General features: G+C 33.9%; 1 protein-coding gene across 1 annotated transcript in view; it reads right to left on the bottom strand.

Moving 5' to 3' along the window:
- LOC108966955 (sodium-coupled monocarboxylate transporter 1) overlaps positions 1-18,774 on the bottom strand; it is a 64,708-nt gene extending 45,934 nt beyond the window's left edge. Inside the window, exon 1 of the mRNA XM_018930125.1 lies at positions 18,630-18,774. The gene's annotated coding sequence lies outside the window, so the exon portion shown is untranslated. The remainder of the gene's footprint in view (positions 1-18,629) is intronic.
- Between the last annotated feature and the right edge of the window lie 339 nt (positions 18,775-19,113).

Here is a 19,113-nt window from a genome sequence, read left to right as displayed (position 1 = left end):
AACGAAATTGGACTTTTGCTAGTATTCAAAACTAAGGAAACTTCGAAAAAATATTGTTGAGTTATCCTTCATACTGAATTTAATCTGGTATCGCAATGGATCCAACTGGTTTATGCATGGCTTCTTGTCCTACCATATTCTTCATACTTTGAACACAAAATATACTCAGTTGTGGGGCATCGTGTATAATATATGGTGGAAGATAGGGCTTTAATTGTAGAATTTGGCATATTATGAATTCGAAGGTGTTTTTCTCGGAACCGTTATTTTGAAGTCGGTTGGTAAGATTTCTCGAGAACTGCTTATTCGATATTTATGAGATTTTTTCGCAAATACTTAGATGAAGGATTTCTTTTCGATTAAAACTATTTAAAAAAAAATTTTTTTTGCCCAAAAACCCAATTTTCAGTWTTTGTTTCCATTATCCAAGTTCTAAGTTAAGATTTTAGCTAATAAACGTATTTTTGACTTTAGATGAACCTGTAAAGAGTTAATCTGCCTACGCGTGGCGCATTTTTTTCTGAGGGGTCACCTGAAATGGCGTTGCATGGTCGAGTTCAAAATATTTTTTTTTCCAATAATTTCAGAATTTCTTTGATAAAGGTGTTAACAAATATACACGATAAAATACACAATAATACAATAAAAAATTATAATAAAACATTTTATTTTTATATGAGAAAAAATTGTTGAAAAAAGGCTGATTTTTACCCGAGGAAACTCATGCAACCCTTTAATGATGTCAAATATATCACTAAGAATAACTAAATTAGGCAAGACTCGTTCTTGACACTTCTGCCACAGCATAGGAGTATATCACCCCACAGAAATAAATAAGAAACTAGAAAGTTTCTCGCAAAGTAAAAATGCCTTCATACACTTCCTGAATACTCTATTAACATACCGCCAGTATGCTCTCTTTTGAATTTTTTTTAAAAACATTTTTTATAATCGAATTGCAACTTACTCCGTGCAGCTTTCAGCAACAAGTCCACATACACATATATATATAGCATACACACTAACAATATCCCTCTCATATCGCAACCATACCATATATCATATATACGAATGTGTCGGGACATGCAGAGCGCATGTTTATTTGCTGGCTTGATGAAATCATTTAATTTAAACTCGTCGGGCACCGCAACTGCTAYCACTGCCACTATTGTGTTTGCGGTTAGCGCACAACATCAACGCTTCATCATATCAACGCTTGTGATTAATGTGCGCACACATACGTATATATTGCATACATACATATGTATGTAATGGCATATGTCGCAAGTTCGCAACAGCGCCATGTTATATAGTCACATGTGTATTTTTCGCGTTCTGTTTTGCATATTTTTTCTAAAAAAAAACCTGTTAAAGCCTGCTGTGGCCCAGTTGCGGTTATGTAACAGCTTGTGTTACAATTGCGGCGGGAGTTCTTTTAAACTTCCACGACTTCTGCTTTTTGTACTTTTTCTACATTTTTATATGTGCACATTTTTTCTGTGGAAGTATATAAACTTAATTGACATCATACAGAGGTATTTTTTACTATACAGGTTCCAAATKTAATGGAGAAGTTTGTGATTAAATGAATAAAGTTAAGATTATTATATAAATTTAAGAAAATAAAATTTAAAATTTAGATTGACATTCATAATCGGACTAAACTTAAACCAAATTTTCACCATCATAGAAATTGACCCCGGCTTTGTCGTCGTCTTATATCGATCTTGGACATTTGTGTCAACATTAACCCAACAAAATATTTGTAGAGATCTGTTTGCATCCCAAACTTATTCTCAACTGAAAATGTCACTTTTTGAGCCGAATTTTCGACATTTGCGGGAAATTTTGCTTTTCTTTTTTAATACCAAGAAAATTGCGGCTGAGGACCCGTCCACGCTTTACTGACGCTGACACACTCATAGATAATACTATTACTCTACTACTACCATCTATATGATTTCTATTAGGTATTAAAAAATATAGAATTTTTGTAAAGCAAATTGTGTCAGTTTACAAAAAAATGGATCATAAAATAAACAAATTTATACAATAAAGCTTTAAATTTCCAAACAAAAAAAAAAAAAAAAAAAAAAAAAAAAAAAAAAAAAAAAAAAAAAAAAAAAAAAAAAAAAAAAAAAAAAAAAAAAAAAAAAAAACAACCACGGGAGCAAAGTTGTAGACCTAATACAATCATTGGCATAGCTATGTTGATGAAATATAGACTTTAGTCTCAGTTTCGTCTATACGTCGTTACACATCTATCGCGCAATAAACCTACAGTGTAGCCATCATCATAATTTTCATAATTTCACTTTAATTTTCACCGAAATGCTGTTTTACATCCATCACTTTATTTATGCCGCAGCGCACAGTGTAACGAGCTTTCATAAAATGTGCTAAAATTTGTTTATAATGACATTATTTTTTCAAAAATCGGTTATGAAAATTAAAAAAAAACCGGTTCTGAATCTGAATGTTTCCTTTAAGAATTATGTAATAAAATTTTCCCTAAAATTTTTCGAAAAATTTATCGTATGTAAGTCTTAAGGGGTTACATGGGTTTAMGGGTTTCAAAATTGTCTTATTAAATTTTACGACATCTCTCAAGTTGMTCCGAGTAACAGTTTCTGGGATACAACCTTGAGAACTTGTGCGCTCGAGGTCTTTGGGATACAATTAATAAAGACTTGGAGGAAGGACTTTTTTTTAAATAAAAATCAAATAAAAATTAAATTTATATCACTTAAAATTTGCTGCTACTTTTCCTCCACTCACACSACTGTGCACCGCAATTGTGTCAGTTGCTTTGGCGTCTGGAGTGTTGCCAGCCGGGATGCGTCATGTTGCGCAAGGACATCACCAGCGGCGCTGCWCGAGCAATTCCGCGCTTTGGATTTATATATAGCACTTCAAAATATAACTGTATAGTTACAAATACACACGTCCGCACATAAATATGGCATAGTATATTTACAGCGTCGCAGTTCACTGCAAATTGACGGTGGCGCTTACCAATGCAGAAATTAGAATTTATTGTCTGGATTAAAATGAAATTAATGTAGTGCAAGGATATCCGCTGTGAGTCGCTGGAATACATAGTATACACAAGTTGAATGCTGCTGCGATGGCAATGAGTGGCAAAGATTGATTTATTGATATACTTATCGCGCCTTGTATACAYGAGTAGGGTACAAGTTCAAGACTTTTCTAACTCAGCGAGCAGTTGTTTAATGATAAAAAGGAACAGATATAGCAAGAAATGAAAATAGCAAGTGGAGAAGGTTTTAAGTTTCATTCAGTTGTAGAATTTATATTATTTACTATTTCTGCTATATTTGTTGAATGGAGTAGTAAATATTGGGAAGAAATATTTTTGAAGATTTTTCAAATTATTATGAACGAAAATAAGTTAAGGATTCTAAAGAAGAAGCATTTTCCACTAGCATCAGTTGTCTTCGATTTGCCAATCATTAGAGAGTAGCGAATCGAATACAGTACACCAGTTCCAGCAGATTGTCACCCTTTGTTAGTTTCGCTTACTTCAGGTTGGACAAAGAAGTGAAACAAATGGGTCTGGTAGTGAACGTAGGCAAGACAAAAAAGTCATCAAACAAACAGTCGTCGCTCTAGCAATTTGGCTCCCACGTCACTGTTGACTGTCATAACTTCGAAGTCGTTGACAATTTTTCTATCTTGGAACCATATTAACWCCAACAAGAGCGTCAGCGTCGAAATACCTCCCAGAATAACTTTTACCAACAGGTGCTACTTCGGATTAAATAGGCAATTGAGCAGTAAAGTGCTCTCTCGACGAACAAAGACTAAATTCTACAAGTCGCTCATCATCCCCGTCTGCTATATGGTGTAGAGTAATGGACGATGACAACATTTGATAAGTCGGTGTTACGAGTTTTCGAGAGAAAGATTCTACGGAAGGTTTATGGTGCTTTCCGTATTGGCAACGGCGAATGTGGCAGATGATGGAACAGTGTGCTGTACGAGATATATGACGACACTGAGACAGTTCAGCGAATTAAGAGATAGCGGCTGCGCTGGTTAGGTCATGCCGTTCGAATGAAAGAAAACACTTCAGTGCTGAAAGTATTCGACGCAGTATCCCTTGAGGTAAGCAGAATAAGAGGAAGACCTCCACTCGGTTGGARAGATCAGGTGGAGAAGAACCTGATTTCGCTTGGAGTCTACAATTGTTACCAAACTGCTCAAAAGAAAAAATGACGTTTGCGCTGTTGTAAACTCGGCTATAACAACGTAAGCGCTGTCTAAGCGAATAAAGAAGAAGAATTCGGAAGTACAGAGGAAAACCTATGACAAGTTACAAACTACAATATAAAAAAAAAAAATAAAAAAAAACAAACAACAATAACAATTATAATGATAAACAAGCATGTCGCTGTCACGAGAACACCACGCTGCTGTTTTTAAGAAGTGTCAGTGAGTTTGGCGCAATTTGTCGTTGCAACAAAATTTCCTAATGAGTTGTAGTGATGTCATTAGAGTTGTCAGTTGCCATACGACGSKCTGTGGAAGTGTTGCGCCATGAATATTACAAGTGAATAAAACTAAAACTTGCTGCAACTGCAATGCAACGCAACAGCAATAATAATAACAGCAGCAACAACAACAGCAACARCATCAAGAGGTAGGCAAGTTAAGTACAAAAAGTAAAATTGCAGCAACAGTCGCCCAGCTGTCTGTGCGAATTTTGCAGTTCGCAGTTCGCAGTTAGCAAATATTGTAAGTTGTGCCACCAAAAACACAAACAAACATTTAGACTAGCTTATATGTATGTAACGTATAGTTAACGGTTGTAGTGGCAGCARCAGCCAGAACAATTGCAATCAACTCGGCGTTCGTGCGTGTTTGTAAGTGACTTTGTGCCTCCACAACGCTTTTATTTGAATTGCATGAAATGTTCTAAAGACTAAGTTGTTAGGATCATTAGATTATGTGGCAACACTTGCTGTTGATGCCGCTGATGCTGCTGGTGTTGATGGTGCTGCCGTTGCTGTCACTTGTGAGTATATATATAAAGGCAACAACTACGTAACCAAAGCTCCCAATATATATAGAGCGCAYGTAAAGAAAAAATAAAAACCGCACTAATATAATTGTTACAACTTGCTGTCAGAGTGACCACCATGAGTACAGTCAAATTGCCAACAGCAGTAGCAGCAATTGGAGAGTGAAAAAAGCAAAAACAAAAGCAAAGACAAAACATCTAACTGACAATGTTAGCAGACAGTAACAAGCAGATAACTTACACTAGCCGCCCTGCCTGCYTCGGGCRCTGGCATTGACTCCACCGACCGAAWACACACACTTTGACATTAACGTCACAAACTCGGCACTCGGCACTCGGTGCTTGCACCAGCTCATTGTCGCAAACAGATTTTACGCTTGCCGAAATTGTAAGTTATGAAGTTGTGATGAGCGCACACACACACACTCATGTCATCATTATATTTTGCTTATACGGTGTAWTAATAAGTATGAGAGTACATATGTATGTAMATATRTATTCATGTATGTATGTAATATGTGTATATTGTGGATTTTATTGAAGTACTCTCCTTGTACTAAGCATCTAGAACTATTAATTATAATTTTCGCTTCGTTGAGAAATGATGGCAATAAATATGCGTATATATGTTCGAATAACTGTAAAATTTGTTACTAATTCGCAACAAGCTATGCTCATATATTATCACTTCCTTTGTATAATTAATGCTCTGTTTAATGTTTTCTATATAGATAGTGAACTTTTGAGMATTTCCGTTAGAATTATGACATGTAGATTAGATTTATCATATTATGGTGTTTGATAAGTATGCAAGTAAATTATTTATGTTGTTTGGCGAAGCGCTGTGGGTAGTTTTCAGTGATGAAATCGAGTTTGGTATAACTTCTGTTGTTGTTGGGTATTCCTCAATTGATATGCTAGCCACAGCAATAATCTCGACATTATGGGCACTTATTTTTCTCACTGGAACGGGAACATATTGTACTGATCCTGTGAATTGAAATTTTTCCACTAGACGCTCAATTTTTGATTTGACAAGACGATCCGGATAACCATAAATTGGAAATGCCGCTCTTAAAGTTGAGGCCACTGTCTCCAAATTTCGATAGTAAATTTTAATAATTTCGACTCGTTGTTGGATCGTATATCTTTTCACGATGAAATGGCAAGACTTACTGAAGCGAAATGTCCAAAGAGTGGGGAAAAATGTGACGGTTTTACTGTCCTTATCGGTTCCTATTTAAAAACCCGTTGCTATGATATCTTCAAAATATTTTGAACAATTTTCCRAATTCATTATATTGAGGTGGTCTAATTGACTTCAAGAAATTGCAATAATATGAACCTACAGTACTGATTAAACCTTTAGCTTCTTAAGTTATTTTACTACCAGTTTCAATTAGTTGAATTTGCGACATAACAACAATTATAGTAAAAGAAAAAATATTAAAAAAATGTAAAATAAAACGATGAGGTCACATCTGTTTTTCATTACATTCGTTTTTCAACGACAATGTCTGCGCCATTTCAGCATTAATTTCAACTTCATTTTGAGAATTCACTGCGAGTTTCAACTGATTTCATTATCGACTTCAACTTTTTATGGTTTACCGTTCGTTTTTGCGACAATATTCGACTACGCGTACTGTTATATATGCGCACCATTATATACGCTCGCTCATCACTCATTCCGCTGGTCGACGTCATTTTTATTTACTTAATTCAATTAAACTTTTAATGCTACGTCGATGATGCGTTCCAATATCACTTAATAGTTTAACTAAAGTACTACTTCATGTTGTTTATTACTATTGTTGTTATGGCTTTTTGCGGATGGCCTCACTTAGCGGCGCACCACACCGGCCATGCTATGGCAGTTGAAGTGTCGAACACTCAGGCCCAACATTGCGGATGAGTAACCAACAATTCCCTTTCGCAGAACTTTAGTTTTTACGCGTTTTTCTCCTACAGCAGCAAAAAGTTGCCAAGAAAGCGTTGTCGTCGTGGCAAAGACAAACAACAAAAGTAGCAAAATTGCAACATCGACGGCCACGCCATAAACTTAAACGTCATTCATTTACTTCAAGTTGCTCGATTACTTGGTCGGTGGTGGGCCGTTGCCTCGTTGGTTGGTTGGTTGGTTGGTTGGTTGGACGCTTGCCGGCTGTCGTTGTGGTGCGTCTGTTTGCTTGTTTTGCTGTTCGAGTTAATTGAAATTGGCTGCTTTTATGTCCAGGTAAATTTCCAGCCCGATGAAGTGGTGGCGCACAGTTTGCGGCAAGAGCGCATGCAATGTCACAACGAAATGTGACAACAATGTTGCTGCAATTGGCACAACTTTACAACACTTTGCGCAAAAACTTAAAAGTTTTCAAGGATTCTAAATCGTAGCATTAAATTCGTTGCCATCAAATTAAGAAATTTTCATTTAAGCACTTTGCGCTGGCAACTGGCGCGGAGTAGTTGCGCTGTGCTACATTTGCTTGTGGCAGTGTTAGCTGGCTCAATGTTTCGATCAACTAAGATCGTGTATTTCAATGGAAGCGGTTAAATTTGTCAGCTTTATGTTTTTCGTACAAAAGTTATATGATAATGATACAATTCTCGGCAATATCAGTAATAGTTTTGAAAGAAAGTAATTTTTCACTTCGTAAAGCAAAGTGACGCCATTTTAGYGTACGATTGATAGCCCGAAACTGCCTCAGTATTTATGAGACATCCGTAAGCTATCTTCGATTCGCCATATTTCGGYTCGCTTCTGTTCACTGGTCACAAACATTATATTTAAAAGCAAAAAATAAARCTAGCCAGTTGAATTCGTGCAAGGGAGTATGCTATGATACTTCATTATAGTGGTATAGTCGCAATCTTCAGTGCTACCAAGYTTGGTTTTGAAAATTTAGAACAGTTTTATTATTATGAATGGTTCCAAGAACAAATGAGAATACAAAGAAGATCGATTTAAAAAGCAAAAATATTCATCTAAACTAAAATCAAAAATTTGTAAATATAAACCGAGTTATACAAGATAATTTTTATAGTAAACATTTCTTCCTAAAACATACGGTAACGGAATTGGACCTAGATTAATTTCCCTCCAAGCACTGTCACAATGACAGGTTCCCCAAAAATATTCTATGTGTCTTCACCAAGCACAAAAAAATCATTAATTCTTAATCAAATTCAAATCGTGTTGAAATTAGAATGTATCTCTGCGGATTGTTGTCCTCACTATAAATGTAGATGTCTTTAACTATGCGGGTTCTTGTCTAGGGTGTAAATGTGGTTGTGTGCATTGATAAAGCAGCAAACAGCTGATGATACAAAAGTAAAAACACAAGCAAGTACTATTGCTTCTCGTGATTCGAGCCAATGATTAATCGGGTAGCCGGYTATATGAAAGACAAAAACTGGTTTCCCAACTTTAATTTTAATGTATGATATTAAATTAATAATGCACTAAAAATAACATACAAGTACTGGTGAGGGGCTCGCACAGTCTGTAAAAAAAAACAAATGAAACTGAAGACCTGAAAGGGGTTATCAACTAAAGTATCATTTTCTACTTAGTTAATATTTTACATATAGACACATAAATAAATCAATTATATAACATTTATGTTAAAGCATTTTGCACGCAGTTCCTTTTCTCGTTTTCGTACATTAAAAAAAAGTATTAATTGAATTAAAAGCAGCTCAGTGACTGCACACGAATGCAAAATGTTGCAACGCTTGCATCGTGTTTACTGTTAGATCTTTTCACCGAGTTATTCTATGGAAAATAGACATGGCGGTTGTGGTGATGCCTGACAGTTKGTGTGGGGTACGTGTTCCTAATGCTTGTGATTTGTTTATATATGTATATACAYACATRCGAGTGATTTCAAGGTTGCATTTYGTAGCAGAAATGMGTAAGGTAGCAGCTTGCATTGAGGAGGGAATTTTATAAATACTTTCCCCTACAACAAGTAAATAGCGAAACAGGTTGCCAGGATAAGGAAATTTATTTAAAGCATGATTGTATTTTAAAGGTAGCGTTATAATAAATAAAAAACAAGCAATTCGTCAAATAATCTAGTGCAATCTAAAGCGCTTAATTGATTAGAAACAAAAAAATCATATCCAAAATGTAATCATTCCTAATGCCGCTTTGCAATAACTAGTTAATTCGTTTTTTCTCCAAATCTCAAACAAAATAAAGTATTTATTTTAAAAAGCTTTTCAAAATAATGACTTAACACCTTTTTTTTTATTAATTTGTCCAAACGTGTTATTAACTGCAAACGCGGTTTAATTACCACTTAATTGTAATGAAATTGAACCACAAAATAATTATGGAAATTTTCGAAAAGCACATCCACACAAGCACGCACAAATAAATTGTTTGGCGATTAAAAGCAAATATTATTTTTACCAAGCGAAGCCGCGAAAATTGTGTAATATCAAGTGTGGTATGGAACCGCAATATTTACAAAAACTAATTAATACAACAATCAATTAAGCATTATTGTAAATGTACATATGTTCGYAATATTAATGTCTTTGTGGAATTAAATTTATATTATCAAAATTTGTTTGCTTTTTGCGAGTTAGTGTAGGAATGGGTGGGTTGTATGTTCTTAGTCCAAGCACGTATGTATTACATGATTTTTTTCGTATATAAATTTGGAAAAAAATTATTAAAAAATATATAACTAAACGTTGAAATTTTTATTTTATTTCGTGCTTCTAGATCCTCTAGTCTGACTATTTACATGTACTAGTACGCTTGGTACTAAAAGATAATTTGAGGTGTGAAACTATGTAAATCATCATTTAAGCTTGGAGGACGATGTTKTGGCATAAAAGGGAGACAGTTGAGCGATAAGGTCTGTTAGACATAATTAATATCGTTTTCGGCTGCCAAAACGACCTTCTTCCGGGRGTTACATGGGTTTACGGATTTCAAAAAATCGATTTTATTTTATTGTTTATTAAATTCTGCAACTTGTAGAATATTGTTCTAAATTTTCAATTTGATTCGAGTAATAGTTTCGGAGATACAGCCTTGAGAAGTTGTGCGCTCGAGGCTGGCTAGGGCTAGGCTAAGTGCGCCGTCTTAAAACGTGTTTTCCTAGAAACTGAGTTTTTAAAGTCGAATGGCAAGATTTCTCGAGATCTACTCAACCGATCTTCATAAAATTTTACACAGCTCTTTGAGATACAATTCTTAAGAACTTTGATGATAGACTTCTTTCCATTGCAATTATTTGAAAAAAAAGTCGTGACATTTTCTCTGATATTTGCATTTCTTGGTTAAAATGTCTGCCATTAAGCCAAGTTTCAGTTTTTTCCTTCGTCCAAATTCTAAGTTAAGGTTATACTGTCACCGGAAATAGTGAGTTTAAAATATTGCTTTCCAAAAATTTCAGAATTTCTGTATTATTAGTGTTTGTTTGTAACAATAAAAAATATAAAAAAATATTTAATTGTTTATATGAGAAAAATTTGTAGAAGAAAGTAATGTAACATGTAACCCTTTCAAAATATTATGTACAAACACAAAAAAAAAAAATATTTTTGAATTTTTTTCATTACTTCTTTTGTTTAAAACATATTTTAATTTTAWTTTTAGTATACATAATTTTTAAATTCGGCGATTTGAGATTTAAGAATACTCTGTCTGTTTTTCTCATACTTCATAKTTACATGGTGCTTATGCAATGAAATATATTTAATTAATCAAACAAAGCAACTGTTGGCTGTTTAGCTGTTAAAATGGAATTATCACACCCAAAACTAAATTTGATAGTTAAGTGTAATTTTATAGATAAACTGAGCAAAAACTATTTCCAACTTTTTATGCACAGAATTATAGCGAATACATTCATTAGCCATGAGAATTTTGCATAACAATTACATTCGCCACAAATCCCAAAAGCCATGGTCAAATGTAACAGTTTCATTGTTTTTATTAAGAACTTTTTAGTATTCAAATTCAGTGATATTTTGAATATTAAAAGCTTTTTACAGAATGTGTTCAATAATTGCAACAATACTTCTGCATTTTAATGATGCTTGTAYGTAAACGTGGAGGCATGTGTGTTTACAAAAACTGCACAATTTTATGGAAAGCGTATATTTATTGCATCGAATTGGTACTTTTTTAGAAAGATTTCCGCAAATAACTAAAAAAGTTGATGGAAAAGTATGTTTTTTAAGAAGTTGCACACAAAAGCGCGGTTTTGGCTAATTTCCATAGAAATCGCATTAGTGATTGACTGGCTGACAGTTGGGCTTAGCAGACGAGGGTAGCGATAAATCCACGCCACAAAAACGAYGCGATATAAAAACTCAACAATGTARTGAAAAATCGTGTGRAAAGAATTTGAAAAATGAAAYACTTGTCACTTACTGGCTAAAGAAATATACAAAAAGAACAATAATAGTATATGTGTGCATAATTGTGTGTGCATAGGTAAAAAATAACTCAAGTCTAGACTGTTTGCTGCAAATATTACGCCAATTTTTGTGCATAATTTGGCAAACGTTTTTTTATTMTATTATTATAAAAAATGATAAACTTTGTTAAAGAAATAAAAACAAAAAAACAAAAGCATTTTCGTATTAAATGTTAATGAACTTTGAAGGTTGACAATCTAACTATTGCTTCGTGGCATTTGTGTGCGTATACCGCGAGTTGGAGCGATAAAATTGCTGAAGGMTAATTACAAGTTTTAAGAGTGTCTTTTCAATGAGTTCTGATGTTTTATTGGCACGTAAAATATATAATTGCACGTACTGTACTCTAATCGTTGCAATGAAGCTTTAGTCGAAGCTCGTTGACYAAAATATTCTTTTGGATAACTTCGTTTATTTGCTAAGCTTATTACAGATGGCGTGGTTSGCATTGAACTTACACCTCGCGAAAAAAAATTATATATATAATTTATATAATTATATAGCTTTTCTACTTTAATGAATTATCCATATGCGCTCTTGTGTTGAATTAAATTGAATAACATTGTTGTTTTTTCGAGATTTTTTTTTAGAGCGTAACGGAGACTGACCCTCATTTTATTATAGTTGCCTACATTTTGGAGCGTATACGCTTCTTTCACATTTTGTTGTTGAGAGTGCAAGCTTAACGAGTAGAGAAGTGCCGTAATCGAGATTGACTCTCTTATACTTATCGGCTTATATTCAAACATGAYGATAATGTTGAAAATCGTTGCCTACATTGTGGAGCGAAAATGAAAAAGCTAAACGTTTACATTATGCCCCTAAAAGGTCGCAATAAAAAATCACTTTCTACTGTATGTTCATAATTAAATATATACATATAATTATTTCCGATATTCGTGAGGAAGTGGATGAGGATTATACAAAGGCAATAAAGTTGTATTTAAATATAATAAAACTCTTTGATAAATGTTTTTAAGCGCGTTTTAGTGCTGATTTTATTTTATAGGAAAAAATATAAACCAAATTTTACCTCTTCCAACTTTACGGGTTGTCATTGACAACAAACATTCAGACCAATTTAGCAAATATGCCGTACATATGAGACCAAATTTTCTGATATGCCTGTCAATCAAGTGTTTCTAAGCAATTGCTGAGCAACGAAATGCTCTCAGTTAGGTAATTGGATATTAGTAGAATTCCATTGTATTTATTTTTTAATGTGCAACATTTCCGGGAGCTCAGATGGTTAAGAGGTAGTAGTGTTTCGGTGAGATAGTATATAWTCTTTTGAAGATTTAAGTAGCAATTTTTATTTTTGGTACGCAAGGGCGCCAGAAAATTAGTTTCTCCCTGCCAATTCAATAAATTTATTCAATAAATATTTCCATTCAATAATTTGCCGCACCGCAAATAATTACTAATAACTAAGAAATTGTTGCTGTTATTATTACAGCGCAGTGCCCAGGAAAAAAATATTGCAATTGACTATGAATTTCAAAGGTGTTTCATTCTGTATAAACAACACGTCAATGATTAGAGGCTAAAGTTCAAAAGCGAAAAAAATTTTAATTGTAATTATTGTGAGTGAAACACGATAGTAGCGATCCTATTGGAAATCCGAACCGTTCCTACGACATTCGGGTTTAAGTAAGCGGRAACGACCTGGATTTTTATCGCGCCAACTCGACACCATTCCTTGAACTTACTTCAGGAGTTTTTTATGCCGCTACAATAACAACAGCATGGAAATCCGAAAGTGCAATGAAAAAGATATTAGGAATTTTGCAGGAAAAAAAGGAATATCAACTTTCAATGTCCGTTAAATATTTTGAAGATTTGAAACACAAGCAAATAAATGAAAAAAAATTTTTTATTTATTAATTTAAAGATTTTTTCATTTTRATTACACTACTTATTTTATAATCTCATAATTGTATTTTTTATACTCAATTATTACCATTCTGTATTTCCTACAAGGTCTAAATCAATCGCTTGGTTAGTCATCCATTGCTACATGGTATTAGTAAATTGTTGCGAAAAACAATTATTATTTACATACATATATGTATGTTCAAAACAATATTTGTTTGACTTAATTGTATATAATAAATGCCGGCGTCGGTTTAATTCAAACAATTGCCTGCAAACTATGCAACAACTGCATTTATAATGTTAACTGGATTTACGAAGTTATTATATATGGAAAAAAACCAGTTTTGTTTCTTGAAAAATGAAAATTTTCGGAAAAATTTATATTTAAAAATACAATTGGTTTCATAATGTCTGGTAAATCGTACGGGAAATAAAATAAAATCAAGAGTAAGGATTTAATTTTCACTTATATTCCAATTGTGATAAATCTTCTTATGGTACAAAATAAACTAGTGTCTCAAAACTTAGTCAGAACTTTGAAATATTGGTAGTCGAAAAAGTTTTTTCGTATTTTGTCAGTAGATGTCGTKACAGTCGTATATCTCCAGTGCTACCAGTCACATTGTGCCATAACATTTRGCGTTTTAAAGCGTGGTAAATTAAATTCGGAGAAGTTACAGCTGTCATGAGTAAAAAGAATAAAGAAATTCGCTTGAATTTTGAAATTTTTGTATAAAAAAGGGAAAAATGCCACGCAAACCACCAATGTATTTTGATGTTGTATCAGTTCGTGTGCAGCACAACAATGTTTCGCTCGCTTCCGTTCTGGAAATTTAGATGTGAAAGAAGCACYTCGCTCTGGTCGACCTACCTTTGAAAAAGCCGATGAAATTATGGAAAAGTTTGACCAGTAAAGTCACATAAGCAGTCATGACATCGCTAAGCAACTTAGCGTTTATCAGCAACGGTTTTGACCATACAAACAGAAACTACCAAAAAAAAAAAAAAAGATCGATATTTGGGTGCCACATGAATTGCCGGTGAAAAATTTAATAGACCGAATTAACATCTGCAATTGCGAATGGTAACAGGAGACAAGAGACAAAAAGTGGATCAAAGACGGCAATAAAGTGAGAAAAAGATCAKGGCCCAAGCGTGGTGAAGCTCAACAAATGCTGAGTGTTTGGCGGGATTGGAAAAGAATCATTCACTATGAGCTACTGCAGCATGGTCGAACGATTGATTCTACATTTTACTGTCAACAACTGATAAGACTGAAGCAAGCAATCGAAAAAACGGCCAGAACTGAWCAACGGAAATGGCTTCGTCTTTCATAATGAAAACGCTAGACCACACACAACTTTGATGACTCGGAAAAACTGGGAGAGCTTKGCTGCGAAGTTTTGAAGTATCCACCATATAGCTCTGACCTTGCATCATAAGAATACCATTTGTTTCGGTCAATGCGGCGCTCCCTTAATGAAGTAAAGTTGGCTCCTGTGAAAATTTGTTGCAGTTTTTTGACGAGAAACCAGAATACTTTGTCTCTACCGGAAAAATGGCAAAAAGTAGTCCATTAAAATGGTTGTGCTTCCTCAGAAACTAATTAAAGTCCAAAATGATAAAAAAAAATATTGAAAAAAAAATTGAATTTTTTTTTTTAACTTGGCAAGGTTCTGTGCGTGGTAAGTAGTAAGTGATAAGGTGAAAGAAATAAACATAAAGACTTCCGACTTACTTATTTATGTATTATGTTTTATACTTTTAGGCATCTTACTCAGTGATTTAATTTCTTGCAAAAATAAAGCTGAGGTCACAGTGAATCATAAAACAAAACAAGTTTCTTTACCCTTGTCACTACTTTTTAAGCAGTAATGGTATGCAGACACCATTATAATAAAAAAATCTATAAAGTATTCACTTATGTATATAACCTTCAGGGAACAACAATTGGTTTCTGTTTTTAGATCGGAAATACCTAACTTTACGCGCTGAATAAATAAACAGCAAAGAACAAATTTTTTTTTACTAAACAGTTGTACAAACCATGTGCGCTCAATAACGTAATAAAATATATTTTATACAAAAAAGAAAAAAAAAAAAAATTGTGTACCCTAAAGTTTCTGTATGGAAAAAGTTTTTATTTGAGAATGTATCCCGAAGAAATTTGGCATGAATTATTGCCTAGGGCAGTGGTATAATCTCCGAAAAAATTGTCTGCATCGGCTCACTATAGCGTATAGTTGCCATACTAAGTAAACGTTTGGAATCAAGTGGTTGTTGAAATTTGGTTTGCGTCATAGTCTAATTTGTGAAAAATTATATAGATGGGTTCACAACAACATATAACTGCCATACAAACTGCCCGAACAACATCATATTCTTTAAGGAAACTTTTTTTTTTTGTATTTGTGAAGTATATTATACATAGCTTCGTTACAGCCGAGGTTAACGTTTTCTCTTGTTTTCTTTTACTGAACCACATAAAAATTTTGTTAACTAGTGTAATATCGATATTTGGGTGAATAAAAACGTGTGAAATGCATTGGAAATATTTGTGGTTATTAAAATAATTGCGCGTGCCATGGAGGCGTGGGAATTGTCTGCTAATGCACGAGGAAAAAAAGATATGCAAAAGCATTTCTAGCTCCACAGAGCTGTCAGAGCTGTGGAAATACAAGGAATACAACAACAAATTCTGCCTGATGCCATTTGTTGGGATCTGCGCTGCTTTGGCGTCGGTGTTGGTGTGAATTGGCAAAACCGTAAATCGGTGAGCTGCCATTATTTCTATTACATTGAATTTCCACTGTAGTACGTCTAATTGTTGCTGTTGCTACAATAATACGGCTGTTGCATGTAGMATTAGCGTTGTAATGTTGCATGTGGCAGGCATTTGACGCTAGCTAGCGCGCGCGCATATCAATGGCCAGGCGCCTAAATGTTGCTGCCATTAATGCAATTTATTGTATTGGTTAGGCGATACCTGCAAGCGCTTTGTTAATTAGGTCTGAGTTGTTGGCAGCTTGCTGGCAGTGGCTGGCGGGTAGTCGGCGAAGTATGGGTGTGAACGTGCGTWCGCAATTATTGATAATTCGCGGCTGCCCAGCTATTCATTCATAAGCTATTATAACTGTGTGTATTGTATGCGCTTACTAGCTACTACAGCAACAGCAAGTGTAGTGAAAACAARCAATTACGCGTACTCACGCGCACCACAGAGCTCATTCATGCTCATTCGTATATATGTAAGTAAGGTGCGGTGTGTGCGTGTGTTAACAGGTGTATTAGCTTTAGATATTTGCTTATATCGTAAATAATGYCATTTGTGTATTCAATCGTTTCTAATTTTTAATTGAGGAATGAAATTGAATTTTGTTTTGTCATTTCTATTGAACTCTGTTTATTATGCAACAATTAGTTTATTTATTTTTAGGTATATGGTTTGTATAATTTGTTGTTGGTTGGTATTCATAACCATTGCAATTAAATTTCGTAATTGAATTTATCAAAAATAAATATATTTCTGTTGAAACGAGCTCTCAAAGTAAACATAGCACTTTCAATATTGACTTCTTAAGCTTGAAGAGAGTCTTTTTAATTGTTAAAGACCAATGACTTCAAATAATCCAAAAGCAGTTGTTCAATATTGTTAAATCACAGTTAAGTCACAATTGCTGGAAATACTCGAAACTCCAAACCTTTCTTGCAATAATTCAGTTGTTGCACGTGCTGGGTGTGGCACGTAGCTTCGTCTTCTTTGAACCAGATGCTGTCAAGATCAACTTCTTTCAATTGCGGCCATTAAAAGTTGATTATCATCGATTTATATTGCGCTCCATTGACAGTAGATGGTGTTACCAACTTCATTTCGAAAAAATTACGGACGGGTGATTCTACTAGATTTCGAAAGCCACACCAAATCGTTAAGTCTTTCCTGAATAATTTGTGGGTTTTCTTAGTACCAGAATCGGCGGTTTGGTTTATTTACCGCGCCACTCAGATGAAAGTGAGCCTTATCGAAGCAGATGATTTTCTTGAAAGTCGTTTTTAAGTTTTTCCAAAGCAAAACCAGTTAATGTACGACATTTACGGTGGTCCAATGGCTTTAGTTCTTGAGTAAGAACAATCTTATACGCATTCTAATAGAAATCCTTTCTCGAAATTATCTTTTAATCGACAAATTGTAGATTATATGAACATTATGTCAAGAAAACCGACGCTCGAAATTTTCACCAACTCGACGAATAGCGAGCACAGTTAAATTGCTTCGTCCATAAGATGGCAAAAGTTCACGATCAGAAGCATTTGAATTTTAAAAAGTGTCAACTTGTTTGAAAACCCGCTTGTTCGATTCACTACTCTCCTGAGCTTGACGAATCGAATAAAGCTAATTTTTCATATCCCGGGTACGAAAAATTTCTAAGAAACTCGTGAGGCCACCAGTTGAAGTAATTGTCGTGTGCCATAATCATACCGCATGCAATTTATTTATTTTTTTTTTTTAACCAGGAGAGGTGTGGATTGTTGCGCAAATTTTTAGCAAGGCTTTCTTCATTTATTAGTCCAACTTTTAAATTAAAAATTTTTTTTTCCAAATTAAATTTTAAAATCTTATACATATTGGATTAAAAATTAAATTAAAATTTGATTTTAAATTTTCAATTTTTATTTTGAATTAGGAATAAAAATTTGTAAAACTTGGAACGAACCATTGAAGGTTCAATGCAAAAGTTTTGAATGAAAAAATTCTCGATATTCTAAGAGCCCAAAAATCCATTAGTTAGTAACCAGTTTAAGGATTTAAAATTGTTTTTGAATATATATAATGAAAGTAATACTGATATTTTTTACCATCTTCGTGAAAAATTGATAGTAAAAACTATTTTTCGATGGCACACTGTAATTCCGATCTACTTCAAATGGACCTTAAAATCCACTACGTTAAAAAACTGCCGGAGCTACTAAAAAAAAATATAATTTTTATAATATTATAGAAAACTTTAGTAAACCCGTTGCCTTGATTACAAATTGCCTGTAGATCAGCGGTGGTGCGGGTTGAGTTTATTACTACACTGTGCGTGTTAATCATACGCCATGTCGCACATTAACATTTTTGGTATATTATATTACACATAAGGAACAAGGATTATAAAATAATTTAATTCATTATAGTTTGTGATTTATTTAATGAGCACTTTTCAACTAAATTATTTTGAATTCTTTTCTGATTCCTAAAGAAATCCTGTTGTTTAACTGCAGTACTTACCAGTAAGTACAATGCAGGATATTTGATTTTTGGTGATTCACACTTATCAGGCGTTTTGAAAACGGATGTTAGCACCAAATATTAATAATTTTTTTACAAATACTTCAAAACAATCATTAGGATCACGTTCCTTGTTCACTTCAAGGCATTTATGAAGAACACTTTCCGTTTAAAATCCCAACTCACGTGCGTACAAGTAGCCGATCTGTTCGCAGTTATGCACCTTGAAATCTAACAAGCTAAGTAGACTATCAGTTCACATTTATTTCATTTAAATAGTCTCTTATCCAGAATAGCAATTTGAAATTATCTCTAATTATTTGTTGTTGCAATAAAACTCTATCATTCAGTTAGATGAGATGAACCTGAAAGTGTTTCGCTGCAAAGGCCTGATAATTTACAGCTTTATGCATTATGTATAACTGCAAAAGTTATTGTTTATTTTTTCTATTGCCTACTGCTAGTTACTGCTCTTCTACTTGGG

The sequence above is a fragment of the Bactrocera latifrons genome, unplaced genomic scaffold (genome assembly GCF_001853355.1).
Source record: "Bactrocera latifrons isolate USDA-ARS-PBARC rearing strain unplaced genomic scaffold, ASM185335v1 scaffold_171, whole genome shotgun sequence".
Classification (NCBI taxonomy): Eukaryota; Metazoa; Arthropoda; class Insecta; order Diptera; family Tephritidae; genus Bactrocera; species Bactrocera latifrons.
Note: the sequence above shows the minus strand (reverse complement) of the source record. Positions and strands in the feature narration are given on the sequence as shown.